The sequence below is a fragment of the Octopus bimaculoides genome, chromosome 5 (genome assembly GCF_046866305.1).
Source record: "Octopus bimaculoides isolate indiv1 chromosome 5, ASM4686630v1, whole genome shotgun sequence".
NCBI lineage: Eukaryota > Metazoa > Mollusca > Cephalopoda > Octopoda > Octopodidae > Octopus > Octopus bimaculoides.
In genome coordinates this window covers 57,606,212-57,629,338 of record NC_142932.1, presented here as the reverse complement: position 1 = coordinate 57,629,338, position 23,127 = coordinate 57,606,212, and the positions used below count along the sequence as shown (strand labels likewise).

The following is a 23,127-nucleotide window of genomic DNA, read 5'->3' as shown; positions in this document are numbered from 1 at the left end:
AAAATGAAACTCATAATACCGGGTAAGTGCAACTGACGAGTATTAATCTAATACGAAATCAATAGTGATCTGGCTATGTCCGGCATGTAGAGAGCTTGCCTTCCTTGTCAGTTATAAAATAAGTGCTTTTTTTGTCTATGAGTTGTTTTTGACTCCCATTTCCAGCAATACCGGTGCTGACCAGTGCCCTTTGTTTCTCTATTTGGCCCCTACCACCTCTTGACAACTGGTATAAGTTTGTTTACAGCTCCGTAAGCTAGCGGTTCGGCAAAAAGACTCCAATAGAATAATTGCACCCTTTTAAAGCCTAGCCAGGCTCATGGGCCGGTTTTCCCTGTTTCAATGGCGTATGGGTTCCCTAGCTGGACGGGACGACAGTCCATCGCAGCGTTACTTATTTTTGCCAGCTGAGTGGACTGGAGCAACGTGAAATGAACTGCTTTGCTCAAGAACACAACGCGTCGCCCAGTCCGGGGTGATACATTCGATTAAAAGTTCTTCAAAGTGGTGTCCCAACATGACCGCAGTCTAATGACTGAAGCATATAAAGCATAAAAGACATTTACATATGTACATACTTCAGCAGTACATACACTAAAACTGAAACGATACAGAGATTAACATGGCGCCTGCACAAAGATGACACACTAATTCGCGAAGTGTTCCATATTTTTGTTAAGACTGTGCCCCAGCACGGCCGCAGTCAAATGACCCAAACAAGTAAGCAGATCATTTTCCTATATATAATATATATATATATATATATATATATATATATATATATATATACCACGGGCTTCTTTCAGTTTCCGTGTACAATTTTCAATAACAAAGCTTTGGTCGACAGAAAACACTTGTTCAAGGTGCCACGCAGTGGGACTGAACCCAGAACCATGTAGTTGGAAAGCAAGCTTCTTACCATGCAGCGACGCCAATACGAAAAATAAGAAAATACACCGTCTCAATAAGCCATTAGTGTCCCTGAAAGTTGTTTTTTTTTTAATTTTTACTATGGATTGCTTGAAGCTAACTTTCTTCCTACACCTCGATCCTTTGGATCTTACATTTACTTAAACACACACATACACAAACACAACTATGTGTATGTATGTATGTATGTATGTATGTATGTATGTATTACAACGGGAAACAATATAATCGATACTTTGACAAAAATAAAATCATTTCTCTTTTTCAGCCTAGACCCTTTAAGTTCATTTGCGCATATTCACTTTTTACAACAAAGTTGGCAGGTGTTTTTCCATTTCGATGTCGATGATTTTAGTACCAATCGAAGTGGCGAGACCAATACATAATCGACCAAAACCATTTTAGGCTTAGCCCACTAATAGCTGCAGTGTAGAGATGAAACTTTTAAATAAATATTATGTTTACCAACTACATTTGCTTTTACGCACAAGAATGGAGTTATCTGCAAAATATAACAAACATGTAACTACACGAAATATAACTAAAATGGTCTAGTGAGTGAAATATTGTTAATCAAAGATATTGACGCAGCACGGAGCTGTAACATTGTCCCCCTCAAGTAAATAAGATGAAGAATAACAATAATTATTAGATATCATTTCTTCAACAAAGGAAGTTACTTCGAGACGAGAAACAAACAGAGAAATAGTGAAAAATAGTCTTCGCAGACAGACAATGTCCGATCTTTGAATCTATACGAAAAATTAATAAGAATCCATTAAGGATAAAACTAACTCACTGCTTATATTGTACATTCAGGAAACATAGTAAATGCACCAATATATCTCTTGGAAGACTACAGAAGCATTTGTAAACACACACACACTCACACACACACACACACACACACACACACACACACACAAGTAACTATGTACATCTATATCAGCATATATGTGTATGTGTGTGTGTAAGTATGTATGTATCTGTATGTGAAACACACTTTCATATAAACATATATAAACAGTATACATATATATTTACATATATGTTAGTATATATTTGAATATACATACACATACATACATATATACATACATACATACATACACACATATGTATATGTATATATGTATATATGTGTACCAGTGTGTTTCTGTGCGTGTTTGTGTATTATAACTATATTTACATGCATATATACACAAATGGACATATATACAAACACACAAACACGCACACATATTGCAGAATATGTAAGTAGAATGGATATATTTAATATGACACGTATTTTTTATTTATTTATTAATTCTGTGTATATTCATTATTAAACAGACACATAGACACCCGCACGCGAATCAGACACGTAAAACGATGCACAAGAAGAGACAAATATTTCAAGAATATAAGTGTCTGTGTGTGTGTGTGTGTGTGTGTGCGCGCGCGCTTGCTGTGTGTCTGTGTTCATTATATATGTATATTGATTATATATATTATATATTTTTGCACATATATGTATATATAATTGTGTATATATATATATATATATGTGTGTGTGTGTGTGTGTGTGTGTGTGTGTGTGTGTGTGTGTGTGTGTAAGTATATGTAATCGGACATAATTTTCTGTGCAGCTTCCTTCTGGGTCTCATATGTATGTATGTATATATATATATATATATAAATATATATATATATATATATATATATACATACATACATACATACATATACATATGTGTATGTGTCTAGGTTTGTATACATTTGTGCATATATAAATGCATAAATATATACATAAATAAGTCTATACACGTATATATATACATACACACACACACACACACACACACACACACACACACACACACACACACACACACACACATACACACATATCCATGCACATATAATGCCCATAATGTAAAAAGCTTGCATGTGTACAGCCATTATCGTTGGTAAAGGACAACGTAAAAAATGATCAAATGTATATATTATTGAAGTTATGGATGAACATGTAGTCAATAACAATGTCTACTTTGAATGCTACCAAAACCAATAATGCTGCCATCAACATTAACAGGGAATCACAGAATTCCATTTCCGGATCATAAATTACCTAATATCAACTAATGGTTCATGATAGTGAATCATTTCTTTCACTTAACTATGCTCTAGTAGCTCCTTTTCTCTCACTCACATATTAATATATAGCAGCATAGACACACTCACATATGTACGTATGTTTGTCTTATCTCTCTTTGTCCCTGCCATATCATTCTCTTTGTCTCCCATACATGTATGAATATGCATACATACATCTACATTATATATATATATATATATATATAGACATATATAGACATGTAGACATATAGACATATATAGACATGTATGTATATATATATATATATATATATATATATATATATATATATATATATATATATATATATATGTATATATATATATATATATATATATATATATATATATGTATATGTATATATATATGTGTGTGTGTACGCATGCATGTATGGATGAATGGATGGATGGATGTATATATATTTACATACATTCATACATGCAATATGCATATATATATATATATATATATATATATATATATATATATATATATGCATATATATATATATATATATATATATATATATATATATATATATATATATATATATATATATATATATATATATATACATATATATATATATATATATATATATATATATGCATATATATATATATATATATATATATATATATATATATATATATACATATATATATATATATGTATGTATATATATATATATATATTTATAAATAATTATACACATACACACGTACACTCTTGCACATGTATTTGTGTACGTAACTATGTATGTATACATGTCATTTGTCTACATAGTGCCATGAACATAAGGATATGAGGACGTACGAAGCAGGCAACTAACGTAACACGATATTATATATGTATACAAACATGTGAATTCCTATAAACATATCTTTGCTTAATGAATTGATCTCTAAATTTACTCCCGCTCAACCTCTCGGTGTCCATGCAGACACGCAATGCGAATGTATGTGCATGTATGCACATATACATCTATATATATATACACGTGTGTACGAATGTAAATCCAGTTATACATAGATGTATATTCCACCCATACACATGCACGTATATGTACATGTGTCGGTATGTATATATATATATATATATATATATATATATATATATATATATATATATATAATTGATGAAGGAAACGGAAGATAGATTTAGCACTATACCTAGATACATATATGTGTAGATATGAATATATATATGTGTGTGTGTGTATGCATACTATTATATATGCATATATATATATATATATATATATATATATATGCAAACATGTGTGTATATTTATTTGTAACTCTCTATCGCTCTATATATATATATTCATGCATACACACACAATCCACATATGCAAGTATGTGTATATGTTGAGAGTGAAAGAGAGAAAGTGAGAAATGGACAGAGCAATACAAGAGCAATACGTATGTAAACAACAGCGGCAGTTATACATATTTTAAAACGCCATAACTGTACACCGGCGTTGGTTTCAGCCAGTCCTGTTGATATACGAGTATACGCCTAATGCTGTGATGAATATTCTCCCCTGTTGTTTTGACACTTCAATCGCTCTGGTCAAACAACTGGCTATACGTTGGATTAATGTTATCTGAATTATTTATTAACCAAGTCGTTTAATGGGCAGATAGAAGCAGGATGAACAGATTCAACATTGATCTGCCAACTTGTAAGTTATAAGTTCGAATCCATTGCATGTATTTTGTTTTAAATCTCTATCTGTGAAGAGTATGTTTTCTATATGTATGTGTGTGTGTGTGTGTGTGTGTGTGTGTGTGTGTGTCAGGTGTCGAGACGGCTCCGCTGGCCACAGTATTTGTTCCATTCCCCACCTGCTCTTCCACGTTGTTCCAAACATTTTTCTTAAATAATCTTTCCATCTTCCCACCTGACTGGAGGTCTTCCGAGTGGTCTCTTCCGTTCGCGCGGGTAACATTCGACAGTTGCACGGATCCGTCGATTGTCTGCTAACTGTGCGACTTGACCGGCCCAGCGTAGCTTCGTGGGGTGGTATTCTGCATCGACGTCCTTCACACCAGTTCTATCCCTGATCTCCTTATTCCGGATGTGATTTGTTAGCGCGATTCCCGACATCAACCTTTCCGTGGCCCTCTGACCCGTAAGCAGATGTTGACCTTCTCGCTTCGTCAAGGCCCAAAGTCTCACATGCGTATAGCACTGAGGCAAGACTGTGCTGTTGAGAAGATTGACGCGAGCTGCCTTGTCTAGGTTCGCCTCCAGCACATCCTTCACTGAGCTGAATTCTCTCCATCCTGCCTTTACACTTCGCGAGATCTCGTTCTCCATCTCTCACCTCAGAGTCACTTCTTGACCGAAATACACATAGCTGCTCACCTCTTCTATTTCATCGCTTCCCATTGTTTGGTGACCGATTGATACACTCTCAGACCATATGTACTTGGTTTTCTTACGATTGATCTTCAGGCTGACCGCCGAATACCTGAAATCCAGTTCATTCAGCATGGTTTGCAGCTGGTCGGCTCTCTCCGCTATCAGTGTTATGTCATCAGCGAATCTTGGTTTGGTGAGCAGCTCTCTGTTTATCCTTATGCCTCCATTCCAGTCCATGTCTCGAGACACCGTGAAAAGCTTAAGAGAGATGGTGTCTCCTTGTTTGACACCCTTCTCCACCGAAACATTCACTAATGAGAATAACAGGGCTACACTCGTTGTGTACTCGGTATTCGCTTCCCTGAGAAGGGTGACGTACTGCGTCGTCATATCCTTGTTTCTTGAGAGCATGCAGTTCTGCGTTGATTTCGATGCTATCGAAGGCTTCTTTGTAATCAATAAACGCAACGCACAAAGGCAACTCTCTCGTTCGTTCCAACGACTGCGTTAGAGCAAACACCACCTATAGTGCTGTACTTCTTTCTAAACCCAACCTGTCCTCTTGGCTGCTGCTCATTCATTTACAAGCTGTTCAGGAAGATAATCGCTGAACGGTTATCTCAACATATATATATATATATATATATATATATATATATATATATATATATATATATATATATATATATATATATATATATATATATATATTATATATATATATATATATATATATATACATATATATATATATATATAAGTGGATGTGTGGTAAATAGCTTGCTTACAAACTACATGGTTCTGGGTTCAGTCCCACTGCGTGGCACCTTGAGCAAGTGTCTTCTACTGTAGCTTCCGACCGACCAAAACCTTGTGAATAGATTTTCGTAGACGGAAACTGAAAGAAGCCCCTCTTATATATATACATAAATGTGTGTGTGTGTGTGTGTGTGTTTTTGTCCCCCACCATCACTTGACAACCGATGTTGGTGTGCTGGTGTGTTTACGTCCCCGTAACTTAGCAGTTCGGCAAAAGACACCGATAGAATAAGTATTAGGCTTACAAAGAATAAGTCCTGGGGTCGATTTGTTCGACTAAAAGCGGTGCTCCAACATGCCCGCAGTTAAACGACTGAAACAAATATAAGAATTATATATATGTATATAGATATATACAATTATAAAAGGCGCGTGGCTCAATTGCTAGAGCGTCTGGCTCACAAACGTTATATAATGAGTTCGATTTCCGGACCGGGGGTGCATATTGTGATTTTGTGTAAGACATTTTATTTCCCGTTGCTCCCGTTCCCCTAGCCATAGAAATGAGTTGCAACATCACTAGTGCGAAGTTGTATCCTTCGATAACATCGGTGGCGTGGAGAGAAGAGGCTGGTATGCATGGGTGACTGCTGGTCTTCTATAAAGAACCTTGTCCAGACTTTCTGAGTGCAGTCTCATGGCTACTCATGATCGAAGTGGTCTTTATATACACTACATTATTTCGGTTTCAGCTCCACTGCGAGGCACCTTGAGCAGGTTTCTTCTTCTATAACATCGGGTCGACCAAAACCTTGTCTTGTGAGTAGATTTCTATCTTATAATGGGAAGATAGTGGCAAGATGAATAGATTCAGCATTCATCTGCCTAGATGTAAGTTCGAATCCATTTGAATAGTATCTAGTCATTCTCAACTGATTTGTTTCTCTTAAGTTAATATTTATCTATGCATTTTGTCTCTCAAACATCTTACACACTACATGCATTAGATCTATGTATATTTTAATTTACGTAAAATTAATTTAGCAATAAACTCAGTTTTATGCCTTATCTAGTAAGAATTCGTTATTTTCTCAAAAAGAGCTACAAACGAGAACAGAAACGACCTGTGTACAACACAATTCTTTGAAAACGTTAGGGAAACTGCATACAAACTCGTACGAAAAGAAGCATTTCTAACAATCACACGCAGATGCACACACACACATATCTGTGAGTATGTCATGCTCACGTTTATGTCTAATATACATATCATGTGTAGTGAATGCGCGTGGCTTAGTGGTTAGGGCTATTTGTCTCACAATCTTAACGTCGAGAGTTAAATTCCCAGCGACGCGTTTTGTCCTTGAGCGAGATACTTTATTTCATGTTGCTCCAGTCCACTCATCTGACTGAGATTAGTTGTACCTGTATTTCAAAGGGCCATACTTGTCACGCTGAATTTCCTAAAGAACTACAATAAGGATACACGTGTTTGTGGAGTGTTCAGCCACTTGCACATTAATTTCACGAACAGGGTGTTCTGTTGATCGGATCAACTGGAACCCTCGTAGTCGTAACCGACGGAATGCCAGTAACATATCATGTAGTTTTCACTAATGAATATAATATATGAATAACAATGTGTGTGTGTGTGTGTGTGTGTGTGTGTGTGTGTGTGTGTGTGTGTGTGTGTGTGTATGTGTGTGTGTGTGTATGTGTATGTGTGTGTGTGTGTGTGTGTGTGTTAATAGTCTTGTAAAATATATCGCGGAATAATTTTTTCCAGTTGGTAAACCTAGAAACACGTCTCCCAGAAAAATTGCATAACCCTCCATAAAGCATATAAATTAATCAAATTGTCCTACAGTGCATTATGAAATATTCATCGAAAACAACTAAGATTCATGCTTTATAACGCTGGATGATTTATTCTTTATATCAGCTGAAATGTAAACTATTTGTCAAACTGCCTTAGACAACAGGTATGGATTTAATGACGCGAATACTGGACGACATCCAAAAAGATTGAAATTTTAGTCTTTTGTTTTTTTTATTATAAATGCTAATTTTTATTATTGTTACTTCAAATTAATGTAGAGGAAGTCACTAGGCGCAGGCATGGCTGTGTGGTAAGAAATTGCTTCCCAATCGCAACCCGTCTGGTTCTTTCCCAATACATGGCACCTTCGGTAAGTGTCCTCTGTCATAGACCTAGGTCGACCAGAGTTTTAAGTGGATTTAGTAGACAGAAACTGAAAGAAGTCCGTTATATATATTTAGTCAAATGTAATATATAAAACTAGAGTGTTATATAAGAATATAATACTAATCAGTACGGAGTCGACATTAGACTTCAACGCAGGCATAAAGAGAAACTCTATTAGAAACTAGCTCCTCTTTCAAGCCATCTAACGTTCCTGTGTAGATGTAGAGACTCAAAGCTAATGCCACCTGGCATACCTGTGATGATAGTGGATTCAAATAATGCTCGGAGAGTAGCAAAAAGGACAGGGCACGCCCTCGTCCGTGAGAGGATCCATTATAACCATTGGAAAAGCTTCAACTAAATAACGAAATCAGAGACAGATTATCTTCGCTATTTGGGAGAATAACCAGAGATGACGGTAGAGAGAGAATCGAACAAGATCTAGAAAAGTCGTGCAAGAAAGAATTTGAGAAGGTGAAGACACGCCAGGTTAAGAAGCTTATGAAGCTAAATGTACATAGAATGAAGACCGAAGTCTATCAACCACCTGTGAAAGCAGTAATTAACGTAAGTAGCCGACATCTGGATAACTCTGAAGAAGCAGTACTAAGCCAAGGTTTCAACTTTGCGACAACTATCAAACGCATTCCATACTTGGACATAATAGCCTAGCCCCTATTGAGAAGGTAGCCATAAAGATACCAAAAGCTCAGGGAGATGAACTAAAGGTGCAAAGTGAGACAGATACTAGAGAAAGCGAAACTTCCCAAACCAAACATCTCTAAGGAGAAAAGTTCGCTATCAAAACATTACAGAGTGACAGTTCCATCATAATATTTCCGGTGGATGAACAAGTCTGAATACTCGGTAAAATTGACAGGTCTCATAAGTGAAGGTAGCTACAGCAAAATGGAGAAAGACCCAAATCTGAAAACAGAGAGGAAGTTGTCACAGATCTTCATATCAATGAAATACAGACAACTGACCCAACATTACTGTAAGCTGCTACACATGTACACTCTCCCTAAGATTCTTAAGGATGGTATTTCATTAAGACTTATAGTTTCTGAGCCGCTTCCTGGTTAATATAATCAGTCCATTAATAGGTAACTTAGCATCGTGTGTGAAGAATTCCGCTCACCTCACATAATTGATCAAAGATACTCTAATTGGATCCAGCCACATGGTGAGTTTAGATGTGATAAGTCTGTTTACCAAAGTTCCATCAGATGAAGCACTATCAGTGATTCAAGACAAACTAGTGACGGACACCTCTCTGAAAGAACGCACAAGTATACCAATAGGAAACTTGATGGAAATGTTGACTTTCTGCGTAAAAAATTCTTACTTCAGAGTTTGTTGTAGTTGTTGCTGTTTGTTCCTTCCCGAGCCATGCCTGGCTCATAAGGGCCGGTTTCCCGGTTTCATTGGCGTATAGGTTCCCCACTTGGATGGGACGCCGGTCCATCGCAAGTGAGCTGCTAGATGCAGGAGGAAAGAGTGAGAGAGAGTTTTGGCAAAAGAGTCAGCAGAGGTTCGTCATTACCTTCTGCCAGAGGCGCGTGGAGCTTAGCTGTTTCGCTCATAAACACACTCATCGCCTGGTCTGAGATTCGAACCGGAAATCCCTCGACTGCGAGCCCGCTACTCTAACCACTAAGCCATATGCCTCCACACTTCAGAGTAGATACTGATATATATTCACAGGAAGAGGATTTAACTATGAGTTCGCCATTATCACCAGTAATAGGGAATATATACATAGAATACTTCGAGAATTTTGTTTTAGGATCAACATCACTAAAGCCAACACTATGACTTCAATATGTTGATGACACCTTCATACTCCCACCAGAAGGATAACCAAGCACTGCTAGACCATGTGAACTCAATTACTCCATCTATACAATTCACAATGGAAAAGGAGAAAGACAATTGGCTGGCATTCCTGGATGTATTAATAACACGCTCTGAGTATGGGTTCAGGATATCCGTATATCGCAAGCCAACCTTCACTAGGCAATACCTCAGCTTCAATTCCCACCGTCCATACAGGGATTGCTCAGTGCCTAAAACATCGAACAAAGACTATAAGTAGCGATCCTGACACACGCCAGGAAGAAATGATCAGGCTAAGAAACAATCTATTATGCAACAACTACCCAGGAAACATACTATCCACTCCAATTAAGAAGACGAGAGAGGATAAAACCCATAAACTGACCACAGTCTGTCTACCCCTTGTCAAAGGCCTCTCGGAAAATATATATGACACCAGGACAATATTCGGAGGTAATACAACACTTTGCAAATATCTCCTCCGAGTAAAACCACCCATAGAAGAAAATATGACCAAAAACTGTGTGTACTCCATCCCATGCAGTTGCAGTAGGTTATACAAAGGCGAAACATGTCCCCACCCTTGAAATAAGGATAAAGGAACATCATAAAGCTGTGAAACGAGCGGATGTTGAAAAATGTATGGGGAAAACGGAGACTACCTCCCTTTGTGGGGTGAAGTTTAAATAATAGACAGAGAACACCACTGGAAAATACGACTATTAAAAGAGGCAGTACATATGCTAGGACACAATAACCTCCTAATCAGATCTAGTGCAGATATGAATCTAATATGGGAACCGGTATTAAGAAAAGATGAAATATTACGTTTATAAGCTCCAAAATTTACTCTACGGGCATAAAGCATAGTGGATGTGAGCGCGAGCTACTAACCCTCGGATTCTGAATTCAATCCCAGGCAGGGACTTGGGAAGTAATATCAACAGAAAAAAAAAATAACATCAGCAAAAAAGAATACCTTAGGAATGAGAACAGAGTACCCCATTAGTCAAATAAAGGGTTGGGTTCGAAATTCCACCAGAACACATGAAGGCTAGAAAATACAACAGCCGAAACGTTGTGGTAACAACAAACAAGGTAAGGACACCTATCCTTTCATTGTAAATAATGTATAAAAAGAGAAGTTTAAAATATAAGACACACTATTTCATGTGTTATCAAAATTATATGAAAAGCAGAAAACGTTAATTTAAGAAAAGGGTAAAATGTCTATTGAAGTTCAAATTTTGGCACAACACCAGCAATTTCGAGGGAGGTATAAATCGATTACATTGACCACAGTGTTCAAGTGGTACATATTTTATCGAACCCGAGGGCATTTGAAGTCTGAACGTAAACTCACAAGAAATGCTGCAAAGCATTTTGTAATTTACGGTAACGCTTCTGTCTTAAAATGGAAAAATATATGTTGAGAAAAATGTGTCATGTATTATATTTGTGCGTATATGTGTGTTTCTCCTCCACCATCACTGGACAGATGGTGTTGGTTTGTTTACGTCCCCGTGACTTAGAGATTCGACGAAAAGACTTATATCATAAGTACCAGCCTTAATAAGCAATGTGGTCGATTTATTCAATTAAAACCCTTCAAAGCGGTACCTCAGCATAGCTGCAGTCTAATCACTGATACAAGTAAAAGATAAAAGATATGTGCGTGCATGCGTGTGTACATCCATACATGTACTTAGGTGCACTAGCATGCTTTATGCATCATCTGCTTCAGATGGTTCCTTGTTGATGAATTAACATCATATTGCCTGAGACCATGGAAGAAGTTGTAAGATAAAGAAACTGAGAAAAAGCCAAGTGTGATAAATATGTTTTGATTGAATCAGTAAGATAAGGTGCGATTATAAACAAGGATTATTACAGATAGATAAGCAGGTAAAGTTCTCCCTCCCACTTAAATTAATTACAAAACATCAGCTGATTCATCGTTTTCAGAAGCTGGCATTTCATATCAGCTTGCTCAACTACAGCACTACGAAAATTAATTATTCCTCTAAAATTGCACTTTTTTATTTCAACGAACACGTGCTCTCTGTGTTAATGTGGTTGTAAGCTGGTTTGAGTCCTGCCTCCGCTGTTTTATATCGTGGTTACGTTTTTGTAGATTTAAAAATGCTTCTCGGATTTGAATAGAACGCAGTTAGTATATTTGTATTTGTAGACAAGTCTGTTGTAACATGTTTCCGTCTGTAGTGTATAGATTGCTCGGTCTGCATGGGTGATAATTATGGAACGTAACATAAAAACAGAGATTCTAAGCAATATAAAAACAGATTGAGTGTTATAAGTAAAAATTATAGCCAATGTAATATACACAAGCTATGTGTTATATAAAAACGGACACTTAAAGTATAATACACAACATTTCATGTTATATGAAAAGCAGTAAACATTAACTTAAGAAAAGGGAATAACATATATTGAGAAAGTTATATTTGTGAAAACAAGGAAAGAAATAGTTCTTTTTGTGTCATTTATGTGTAGAATGTAGATAATGTTCTTCTATGTTCACTGGGTCTTGATAATTTTTTGTAAAGGTTCACTGCGTGGTGCAAATTGATATGACAGTGAAGTATGACAAGAAAAAGAATAACAGATTTAAAACAGAGTACAAGGAAAAGTGATATTACGTTAGAGCTTCGAAGTGGTAATAACAACAGTTCTTTATCAATAAAAATGTTAATAGAAAAATCGAAAAGTTCTTTGACACATTGTCTGTTTCTTTTACAATACTGGTTTGAAATTTTGTCACAAGGCCAGTAATTTCGAGGAAGGAGGTAAATCAATTACAACGACTCCAGTGCTCAACTTGTACTTATTTTATCGACCTCGAAAGGATGAAGGGCGAAGTCGGCATCGCGGGGATTGGAACACAGAGCGTAAAGACAGACGAAATGCCGTTAAGCATTTTGCCCGGTGTGCTAACAATTCTGCCAGCTCACTGCACTTTTCTTTTACAATATTGGTTTCAGATGTTGGCACAAGGCCAGCGGGTTTAGGGAGGGGGTAAGTCAATCACATCGACTCCAGTACTCATGTGGTACTTATTTTTATTGAGTCCGAAGGATGAAAGGCAAAGTCGGCGTCGGTGGCATTTGCTAAGCATTTTGCCCGGCGTATTAACGATTCTGCCAGCCCCACTGCGTTTTCTTTTACAATATTAGTAAAACAAAAAGGCAGCGAGGGCAGAATCGTTAACAAGCGAGACAAAATGCTTTATCGCATATCGTCTGTTTTTACGTTCTACCACTACTGCTCGCAGTAGTTGTGAAAGTACAGCAACAGTAATAATAGTAGTAGAGCTACACCAAGATTATTATTATTATTATTATTATCAGTAGTAGTAATAGCACCAGTAGTAGTAATAGAATACTTACTGTAATATTAGCAGAAATGGTAAGGCGGCAAGCTGGTAGTATGCCAGACAAAATTGCTTAGCAGCATTTTGCCTGTCTTCACCTTCTGAGATCAAATTCCGCCGAGGTCGACTTTGCCTTTCATCCTTTAGAATTCGATCAAATAAGCACCAGCTGAACACTTAGATTGATGTAACCGACTTAACCACTCCCTCAAAATTGCTATCTCCGTGCCAAAATTTTAAAGCAATATTTTTTTATAATCTAGGCACAAGGCTCGAAATTTTGAGGGAGGGGTTAGTCGATTTGATCGACCTCAGTACGCAAATGGTAATTAATTTATCGACTCCGAAAGTATGAAAGGCAAAGTCGACCTCGGCGAAATTTCAACTCAGAATGTAAAGACGACTAAATACCGATTTCTTTATTAGGCATAAAGCCCTAAATACAGATGCGGACACCACAAGGACAGATAAAACCACAGTGGGGACAAAAAACATAAAACGAATGTAAATGGGATGAAATTATACAATAATGAAAAAAATGAAAATGGCCACACGGGCCACACGGGCCCCACTCCCATACGATACCATTTGAACCATTATATGCACTCTCTATAATTGTTTTTTTTTCCTACTTTATCACCATTATTTTCCTAAAAATAACATCATTTAACATACTTTAGTTTCCTCTTTTAGTAGAACTTCATTGGTTCAATATCTCTCAGATTCACTACTGGTGGCAACTCCTTGAATTCCACCTCCACTCGTGGTGGGTCAACGCTATCTCCACACATCTCTTTTAACTTTCTGTAGTTCTCTTCTTCAATCAGTATTGCCTTCATATTCTCTGCGTAGACGCATGAAGACACCTCTCTTATTATTGAATTAAACTTAATGATTTTTTTTCTGTTTCTACATTCTTTGGGTGTGTCACATAATATCATACTCCATCTCCTCCTCGTATCTTCTTTCCTTTATCTTTGTTGTTCTGTTTTTCCTTCCTCTATCCTAAATAATCTCTCCAACTCTTCTTCCTGCAGTTGTATTTCTGAATCTTTCTCCACTGGAACAACCGGTATCTTTACTGGTAACTCCACTTTCTTTTTACTTTCCCTTTTTTCTTCTTTCTTACTGCCCTCCTTCACAGTTTCTTTTCTCACCTCTTCTTTCTTCTTTTTCTGCTTCTCTGGTGGAGAACTCATTCCTCCGCTCCACCTTCTTTTCTTTTTAACCATAGTAAATCCATTCTCCGTTTCTTTTTCTGTTACCATGATCTGGTCCACACTCTCCTGTCTCTCCACCTGTTCTGCTTGTTGTACACTTTGGGTGCACCACGCCTTCATGTGGCCCCTCTCTCCACATGTTAAACATATCGGCGGCCTTCCTTCTACACTGACTCTCAATCTTACATCTTCTGGCAACACAATCTCATCCACCACACTATTCAAATCCTCCGTAGTTGCCTGTATTGTCAATTCAATACCATATCCCCAGTAGTTTACCTTCTGGGTCCTGGTAGCCTTTAAAATCTTCCCATCCTTCATATTGTATGTTATTGCTGTCATCAGCCATTCTTCCTTTAATTCGGGTGGCACCTTACCCACTCGCATTTTAGCCACACGTTTGCTGCAGTACGAAGGCAGGAGCATCGTTTCTTCTGACCTTATAGCCTCTGTGGAGTGCTTTATTGTTTCTTCCTCCGTTGTGAACTGCACCTCCACAGTGGCGCATCTCCTCCCTCTCGTAATGTATGCTGTAAATCTTTTCAATTCCTTGATACATTCCTCTATGGCTTCTATCGGCGTAATCTATTTTTCTTGTGGCTGTCTTCGTGGTTTTAAATGTTACCGTTCTTTTTAAATCGTTGTCCGATAAATCTTCCGATGGCGTTAGCTTCGGTATGTTACCTTCCTTAGTGATTAATTTTTCACTCTCCTTCATCTTTTTGTGCTCCACTTTTATTTCTCGAACCTCCAACTCTTGCACGTCTATTCCTTTGCTCGTTGAGGCCGCATGACTTGGGCCTGCCTCCGGCGCCTTCTCCATTTTCCCACAATGGGAAACAAAATAACAATTAACGAATTAACAGCTTTTGCAACAATTCAAACAACAATTCAAATCAATAACAATGGCAACAATTCGATAAACACTTCAACATAGACTCACGCAATAACTTCACAGAGACGGGACACCGCTAAGCATTTCGCCCGGCGTGCTAACGTTTCTGCCAGCTCGCCGCCTTATTTTAAAGCAATATTAGTAGAGCAATGTGTTGACTTCCCAAAGATTCTTACACAGAAATAATGTATCTGTTGAGTCTGGTTCAAATCTTAGTCAGCGACAGATATTTCAAAGCTTTCTTCAGTAAGTAAATAAGTAGCAACACAACTGTTTCAATGGGGCATTTTGTTAACCTTGTGCTGAAAATAACACATCAACTGGAAGTCAAATTTTCTGAGAACGAGTTCAGATTATGGTCACAGCCAAACATATTCTTCCCATTTATTAGTAACTAGCTTAAAAGCCGCCCTATCGGTCGGCTCTTAAGCTAGTATGTAGCTTTTGAGCAGCTAATCCCGAATGGGAAGATCTGCAAACAGATCTCTGACATGTTTTGGAGAATTTGTTGCAATTGCTTCCTCCAGGGTCATATCCCAATGATGATCATATTCGTAGCTAAAAATCATGTAAAAAAAAAATCGCAAAAAACAATCGTAGTAATGAAAACATAGGAATCCAAAATTTCAGGATTGCAGGCCTGGATTCGGTCCGGAATGTTTTTTAATTTACTCACGGAGTCAGCCTGGTTCCAAAATGTTATGATATATTGGGCTACGGCTTCTAGGAGTAAAACTGAAAAAGTTTGACACATTGACATTCACATTTATTATATTAGATGTGTCTAATTTTGGGGAAACTGTATTTCAATTAAAGTGTATTTTATATATATGTGTGGTTGTGTGTTTGTGTGTGTTTGTGTGTGTGTGTGTGTGTGTGTACACACACACACACACACACATATATATATGTATGTATGTATGTATGTATTAAAGAAAGCAAAAAATAAAAAAATGATAGTGTTCAGTAGTTGGCTCAGTATGCTGGCCACAGGAATTTCTGTCCAGGAAAGTTGTTTATCATCTCTCTCTCTCTCTCTCTCTCTCTCTCTCTCTCCCTCTATCTCTCTCTCTCTCTCTCTCTCTCTCTCTCTCTCTCTCTCGCTCTATCTATTTATCTATCTATCTATCTATTTATTATTATCATTATTATTATTATTATTATTATTATTATTACTCCCATTGGCACGATCAACACTACCACTTTTAATAAAACATCATCACCTCTCCCTAAATTTCTTTGTCTCTGTTTCTTTCCCTCTCATTTTCTTTCTTTCTCTCTCCGCCTCACTCTCTCTCTCTTTCTCTATCTCTCTCTCTCTCTCTCTCTCTCTCTTTCTCTATCTCTCTCTCTCTCTCTCTCTCTCTCTCCCTCTCTCTCTCTCTCTCTCTTTCTCTGTCTTTGCCACCATTCACACCGTCTCTATGCCTGCTATTAATCGCACCCCAGCACGAGGAAGTGTCATTGAAAAGTGAGAGAAAGGGGCCAAAGTGTGACACACTGACACACAGAAATTAGTTTTCGCATTTATTATATTAGATTTGCTATGCATAAAAAGGAAGGCAACCATAAGTTAAGGAGAAATTTGAATATGCTTTTAAATGCAATAGCTTCGTAAGTGAAAAATACCACTAGTTTTGCAAATATGAGCAGTCTCGCTTTGCAAATGTCAACCCTCTCGCTTACTTCTCTCTCCCTATTTCTCTCTCTTTCTCTCTCTCTCACACACACACACTTTCTTTTAGTTTCCTTCTCTCGCTCTCATATTTTCATTTCCATAACTTGTTATATTCAAATTAGATATTGACCTCTCACATTTGTAAGATCACTTGCATCTTTCCTTTACCAAACCACTGTATTTCTATTAAAATCACATTTCTTCCGTGTCTCTTTGACATACATTTATATTTATGTGTAGCGAGATCATTCGTAAAAAGGGAAAACTGTGTTTGTTTGTAATGGTAATACGAAGTCCCACCCACAAAATTTACTTCCTGAATAAATGAATTAATATTAATTTTTTTTAAAAGAGGACGGCGAAATAGAAGGAAAAGGGAGAGCATACGATTGGAACTAAAATGTGATAATAGTCTGAAAGAGATTCAGGTAGAGTGGTTGAAATTATTAGATTAATGCAGAAGAGGAAATGGAAAAGAATTTTATAAAAAAAACACACCAACAGAGAAAAAGGAAAGCATGCAAAAAGTGGAAAGAAGTATTGATATTATTAGCAATTATTAGCAATTATGATGGTTTTAGGAGTGGTGAATAATGAAGGTTATGTCAGGCCACCTCATATCTTTCCACAATGGTCATAGAATTACTGTTGCTGGATATGTCAAGGCACTAAAGACAGTTGTTAAGTGTCGGGTGGATGAAATGCGCACTGGAAGGCCATACGTGTTTCAGCAAGACTAAGCATCTTCTCTGAAAATCCAAGTAAGCCGAGGACGGATATCAATCTTTACAGTCATATGGCACCAAACTTGTGGCCTCCAAGCTCCCCAGGCTTAAATTTCATAGACTACTACCAGTGGAGCTTTGTAGAACGGCAGACTAATCAACCTCCTCATAATACCATAGCCTCATTGAAAGCTGCCAATGTTCAAGTGATGTCCGAAATGAATAATGACCAATTAGTACGGGCATGTCAACGGTTCTGTCACGCATTAGTTATCGATGCCGAAAGTAGATCCATAGTATAAGCTTATAAGAAAGTTTATTGAGAATATATTATAATGCATTTGATTTACGGTAGATAAGAGTCGTCATATTCCAAACAGACCTCAAAAACAGCTTGCATCTTGTATATATATATATATGGGGAGGTGTGTGTGTGTGTGTGTGTGTGTATGTGTGTGTGTGTGTGTGTGTGTGTGTGTGTGTGTGTGTGTGTGTGTGTTCGAGTGTAGACGAGAAAAATTGTATTTATGGGTGCGTCTATTTCCTCTCATCTTTCTGTTCAGTGTAGCTATCGCTTGAATCCTCATCTACCTCAGTGCTGAATCCCTGTGTTTTACATCAAGACGCAAGTGAGACGCTGATATATCAGTGGCAGACAATATGATTAAATTGGAAACCATCTTCAAGGCCCTATGCATGAGGATATAAAAGGTTGGAACCATACATTTCCAACGAGAAGGCAGAGACACGGTACAAGAGAGACATTATCCAAGACGCGATCCGACAGACACAGGAAGAACGGCATAGTTCCAGAGTTGTTGAATACGGATCACAAAGAGCCAGAACAAAGTGTAAACCACCAAAGCAGAAAGACTACATGGCTGAAACGCTAAATACTGAGCACTGCTTCATAACATTTCTGGTTTCAATGCATGACACTTACCCAATATCAATGAACCAAGTGGGGAATAAGAGAATTCTCTATGCATGTATTCCCAGGGAAGAGTAACGGCTGACATTTTGAAGTGGGAGAGATGGAAAAAGCGCTTGACCTACATCAAATCAAATCAAACTTATTTATGTCGTTCATTAGGGAGAGGAGTAAATTCCTTTCCATAAAATAGACAAAAATGAGATTCATGCATATGGCACGAACATGAATTATGAGAAGCGATCCTGAAAAATATTAGTCTTGAATAGACAACAAAAAGAGAATATCTATCACTTAAATATGATAAGGAGTTTTAGTCGAATTGCCGATGTTTCCAAATATGACTGACCCGTGAAGAAGGCCGGCAAAGCAACGGTCTAAATATTTCCACCGCAACAACCAAAATGAGGGCATAAGCTTGCATATGTCGGTGCAAAACAATCATAATTCTTTATCTCAGAAATTCAGTTTAATACAGTTGTTATGCTGTATCCTAGATCACTACCCATAGTTGCATATGCTTCAAAGATACATTATATCCAAGGTAGCATTTATCACTCATTAAATGGATTCTCATTTCAAAAATATCGCGGAGAATATTTTTTAACTGAATATTTTTTTAAGTATTTGTATAATGGGGAAAACGTACTACGAGATGATAGTGTGGCAGATAAGCGTGTTTATACGATGCACAAAGGCAACATACAATTCTTAGCAAAAGTGTGTTCACAATGTAAACAAAAGTAAACATCGCGAGTGTTGGTGGGAACGATGAGAAGTGATCAATTTCAGCTAATCACTTCAACATGAATGGTTACTGTTAATAAGATCAAAGAATTATCTACAATGTGAACTCATTTGAATGAATCCAGTTGTAATACAATTACTACATTCATCTACACTAGAGCAGACATCTTTCAGGAAATCTCTTTAATTCAAATGAAGAGACTGTTGTTGCCTGAAATACAACTGAATGAAAGAGATCTAATTGTAATTGCTGCTGCTGCTACGGCTGACGATATTGATGATGATGATGATGATGATGATGATGATGATGATGATGATGATGATACTCGCGTAGCTATTGAAGGCAATGTTGTTGTTGTTTCTGCTTTTATTGTCTTTGGGTTTTATTGTGTTATTGTAAGAAATACACATTTGCTAACTAGACTAGACAGATGGCATATCATTTGCTGACTAATTAGAACGAAGTTGTTGACGCTGCTGCTACTGCTGCTGTTAATCTCGTTGATGGTACTGGTAGTGCTAGCAGTGGCGTGGTGGTGGTGGTAGTGGTGGTGGTAGTGGTGGTGGTGGTGGTGGTATGGATTTGATTGTGTTTAGTGTATTGTGTTTTAAAGTAGCCTAATTGGTAATTGATAATCAAAAGATGCTTGAGATGATGTTAAGCTTCTTACATTCATCTAAAGCTATATAGATTTACGTATGTTCATATCTACTTATCCATATTTCTATCTGTCTGTCTACCTCAATAGATAAATATGAGTATGCATGAGTGAATATATATGTATCTAATGTATCAAGGTGTTTCTTTGCAGATGTGTGTGTGTGTTTGTGTGTTTTTATTGCTTCCCAACCACATGGTTCCGGGTTCAGTCCCACTGCATGACACTTTGGGTAATTGTCTTCTACTGTAGCCTCGGACTAACCAAAGCTTCATAAGTGGATTTGGTGGACGGAAATTGAAAGAAGCTCGTTGTATATATGTGTGTATTTGTGTGTCTGTGTTCGCAACCGATGTTGGTGTGTTTACGTCCCTGTAACTTAGCGGTTCGGCAAAATGGCCTGATAGAATAAGAATTAGGCTTACAAAAATAAGTCCTGGTGTCGATTTGTTCGACTAAAGGCGGTGCTCCAGCACGGCCGCAGCCAAATGAGTGAAATAAGTAAAAGAATAAAAGAATATATATACTCATAGGTGAAGGCGTGACTGTGTGAGATGAAGCTTGCTTCCCAACCACTTTGTTCCGGGTTCAGTTGCACTGCCCGGCATCTTTGGCGTGTGTCTTTTTCTATAGACCCAGGCAGACCAAAGCCTTGCGAGTGGAGTGGTAGAAGGTAACTCAAAAGTAGCTTAACTTATATATATATATAGAGAGAGAATTAACATTGCTTATATATATATCACATGCTTCCGGTCAATAATCCTTTCCTTCCTTGGCTTTCGCCAAGTAACGCACGCCACCACTTTGTCTCTCTCGGTTCCGTGCCTCATCGCGTTCATACACACATAATTTTTCTCGTCTGGCCGTAAAGCCTTTTCTGTTTGTTTTCCTGTCTTGTTTTTTGTCCGCCACTACATTCCTCCATGGCTAGATTTAATTTGCGTATACAGATTTAATCTGCGATCCATGGGACGAGCCGTTTTAACGTTGCGTCCTGCCCGAAGCTCGTCGAAACGCCGGTGTTAAAACGTGGGTAGCTGATGAAGTAGAATGTTCTCTATGTGGCTCGTGTGTTCTCGTCTACGTTTGTTTGCAATGTCCTGTACCCAGATATGCACCTATACATACAGGTGGATGTCGGTATGCACATACCTGTACGTATATATGCATATACTCATTTACTTTTGTTTTTACATGATTGAACGCAGCGTCTCACAAAAATTGTAAGTAGTTTTCGTAACTTATCCTCCGACGCTACTCTATCTCTTTCTCTTTCTCTCTCTCTTTCTCTTTCCTTTCTCCCCCCCCCTCGTTCTTCCTCTGTACTACTACGTATCTCTTCTTACCCCTCTTGTTCTTCCTCTGTTACTACTACGTATCTCTTTTTCCCCCCTCGTATTTCCTCTCTTTCTTTTCTCCTCTCGTTGCTCACCATTCTTCTACTTCCGCCCTCTCTTTCTCCCTCTACCACTCTCTCTCTCTTCCCTTTACACCGGCATGGTCACATGCTTCCGGTCAATAATCCTTTCCTTCCTTGGCTTTCGCCAAGTAACGCACGCCACCACTTTGTCTCTCTCGGTTCCGTGCCTCATCGCGTTCATACACACATAATTTTTCTCGTCTGGCCGTAAAGCCTTTTCTGTTTGTTTTCCTGTCTTGTTTTTTGTCCGCCACTACATTCCTCCATGGCTAGATTTAATTTGCGTATACAGATTTAATCTGCGATCCATGGGACGAGCCGTTTTAACGTTGCGTCCTGCCCGAAGCTCGTCGAAACGCCGGTGTTAAAACGTGGGTAGCTGATGAAGTAGAATGTTCTCTATGTGGCTCGTGTGTTCTCGTCTACGTTTGTTTGCAATGTCCTGTACCCAGATATGCACCTATACATACAGGTGGATGTCGGTATGCACATACCTGTACGTATATATGCATATACTCATTTACTTTTGTTTTTACATGATTGAACGCAGCGTCTCACAAAAATTGTAAGTAGTTTTCGTAACTTATCCTCCGACGCTACTCTATCTCTTTCTCTTTCTCTCTCTCTTTCTCTTTCCTTTCTCCCCCCCCTCGTTCTTCCTCTGTACTACTACGTATCTCGTCTTACCCCTCTTGTTCTTCCTCTGTTACTACTACGTATCTCTTTTTTCCCCCTCGTATTTCCTCTCTTTCTTTTCTCCTCTCGTTGCTCACCATTCTTCTACTTCCGCCCTCTCTTTCTCCCTCTACCACTCTCTCTCTCTTCCCTTTACACCGGCATGGTCACATGCTTCCGGTCAATAATCCTTTCCTTCCTTGGCTTTCGCCAAGTAACGCACGCCACCACTTTGTCTCTCTCGGTTCCGTGCCTCATCGCGTTCATACACACATAATTTTTCTCGTCTGGCCGTAAAGCCTTTTCTGTTTGTTTTCCTGTCTTGTTTTTTGTCCGCCACTACATTCCTCCATGGCTAGATTTAATTTGCGTATACAGATTTAATCTGCGATCCATGGGACGAGCCGTTTTAACGTTGCGTCCTGCCCGAAGCTCGTCGAAACGCCGGTGTTAAAACGTGGGTAGCTGATGAAGTAGAATGTTCTCTATGTGGCTCGTGTGTTCTCGTCTACGTTTGTTTGCAATGTCCTGTACCCAGATATGCA

General features: G+C 38.0%; 1 non-coding gene across 1 annotated transcript; it reads left to right on the top strand.

Moving 5' to 3' along the window:
• Positions 1–570: 570 nt before the first annotated feature.
• LOC149135553 (U6 spliceosomal RNA) lies at positions 571–674 on the top strand. The gene has a single exon (XR_016242066.1). It is a non-coding gene; the product is annotated as a U6 spliceosomal RNA (small nuclear RNA).
• The last annotated feature ends 22,453 nt before the right edge of the window (positions 675–23,127 follow it).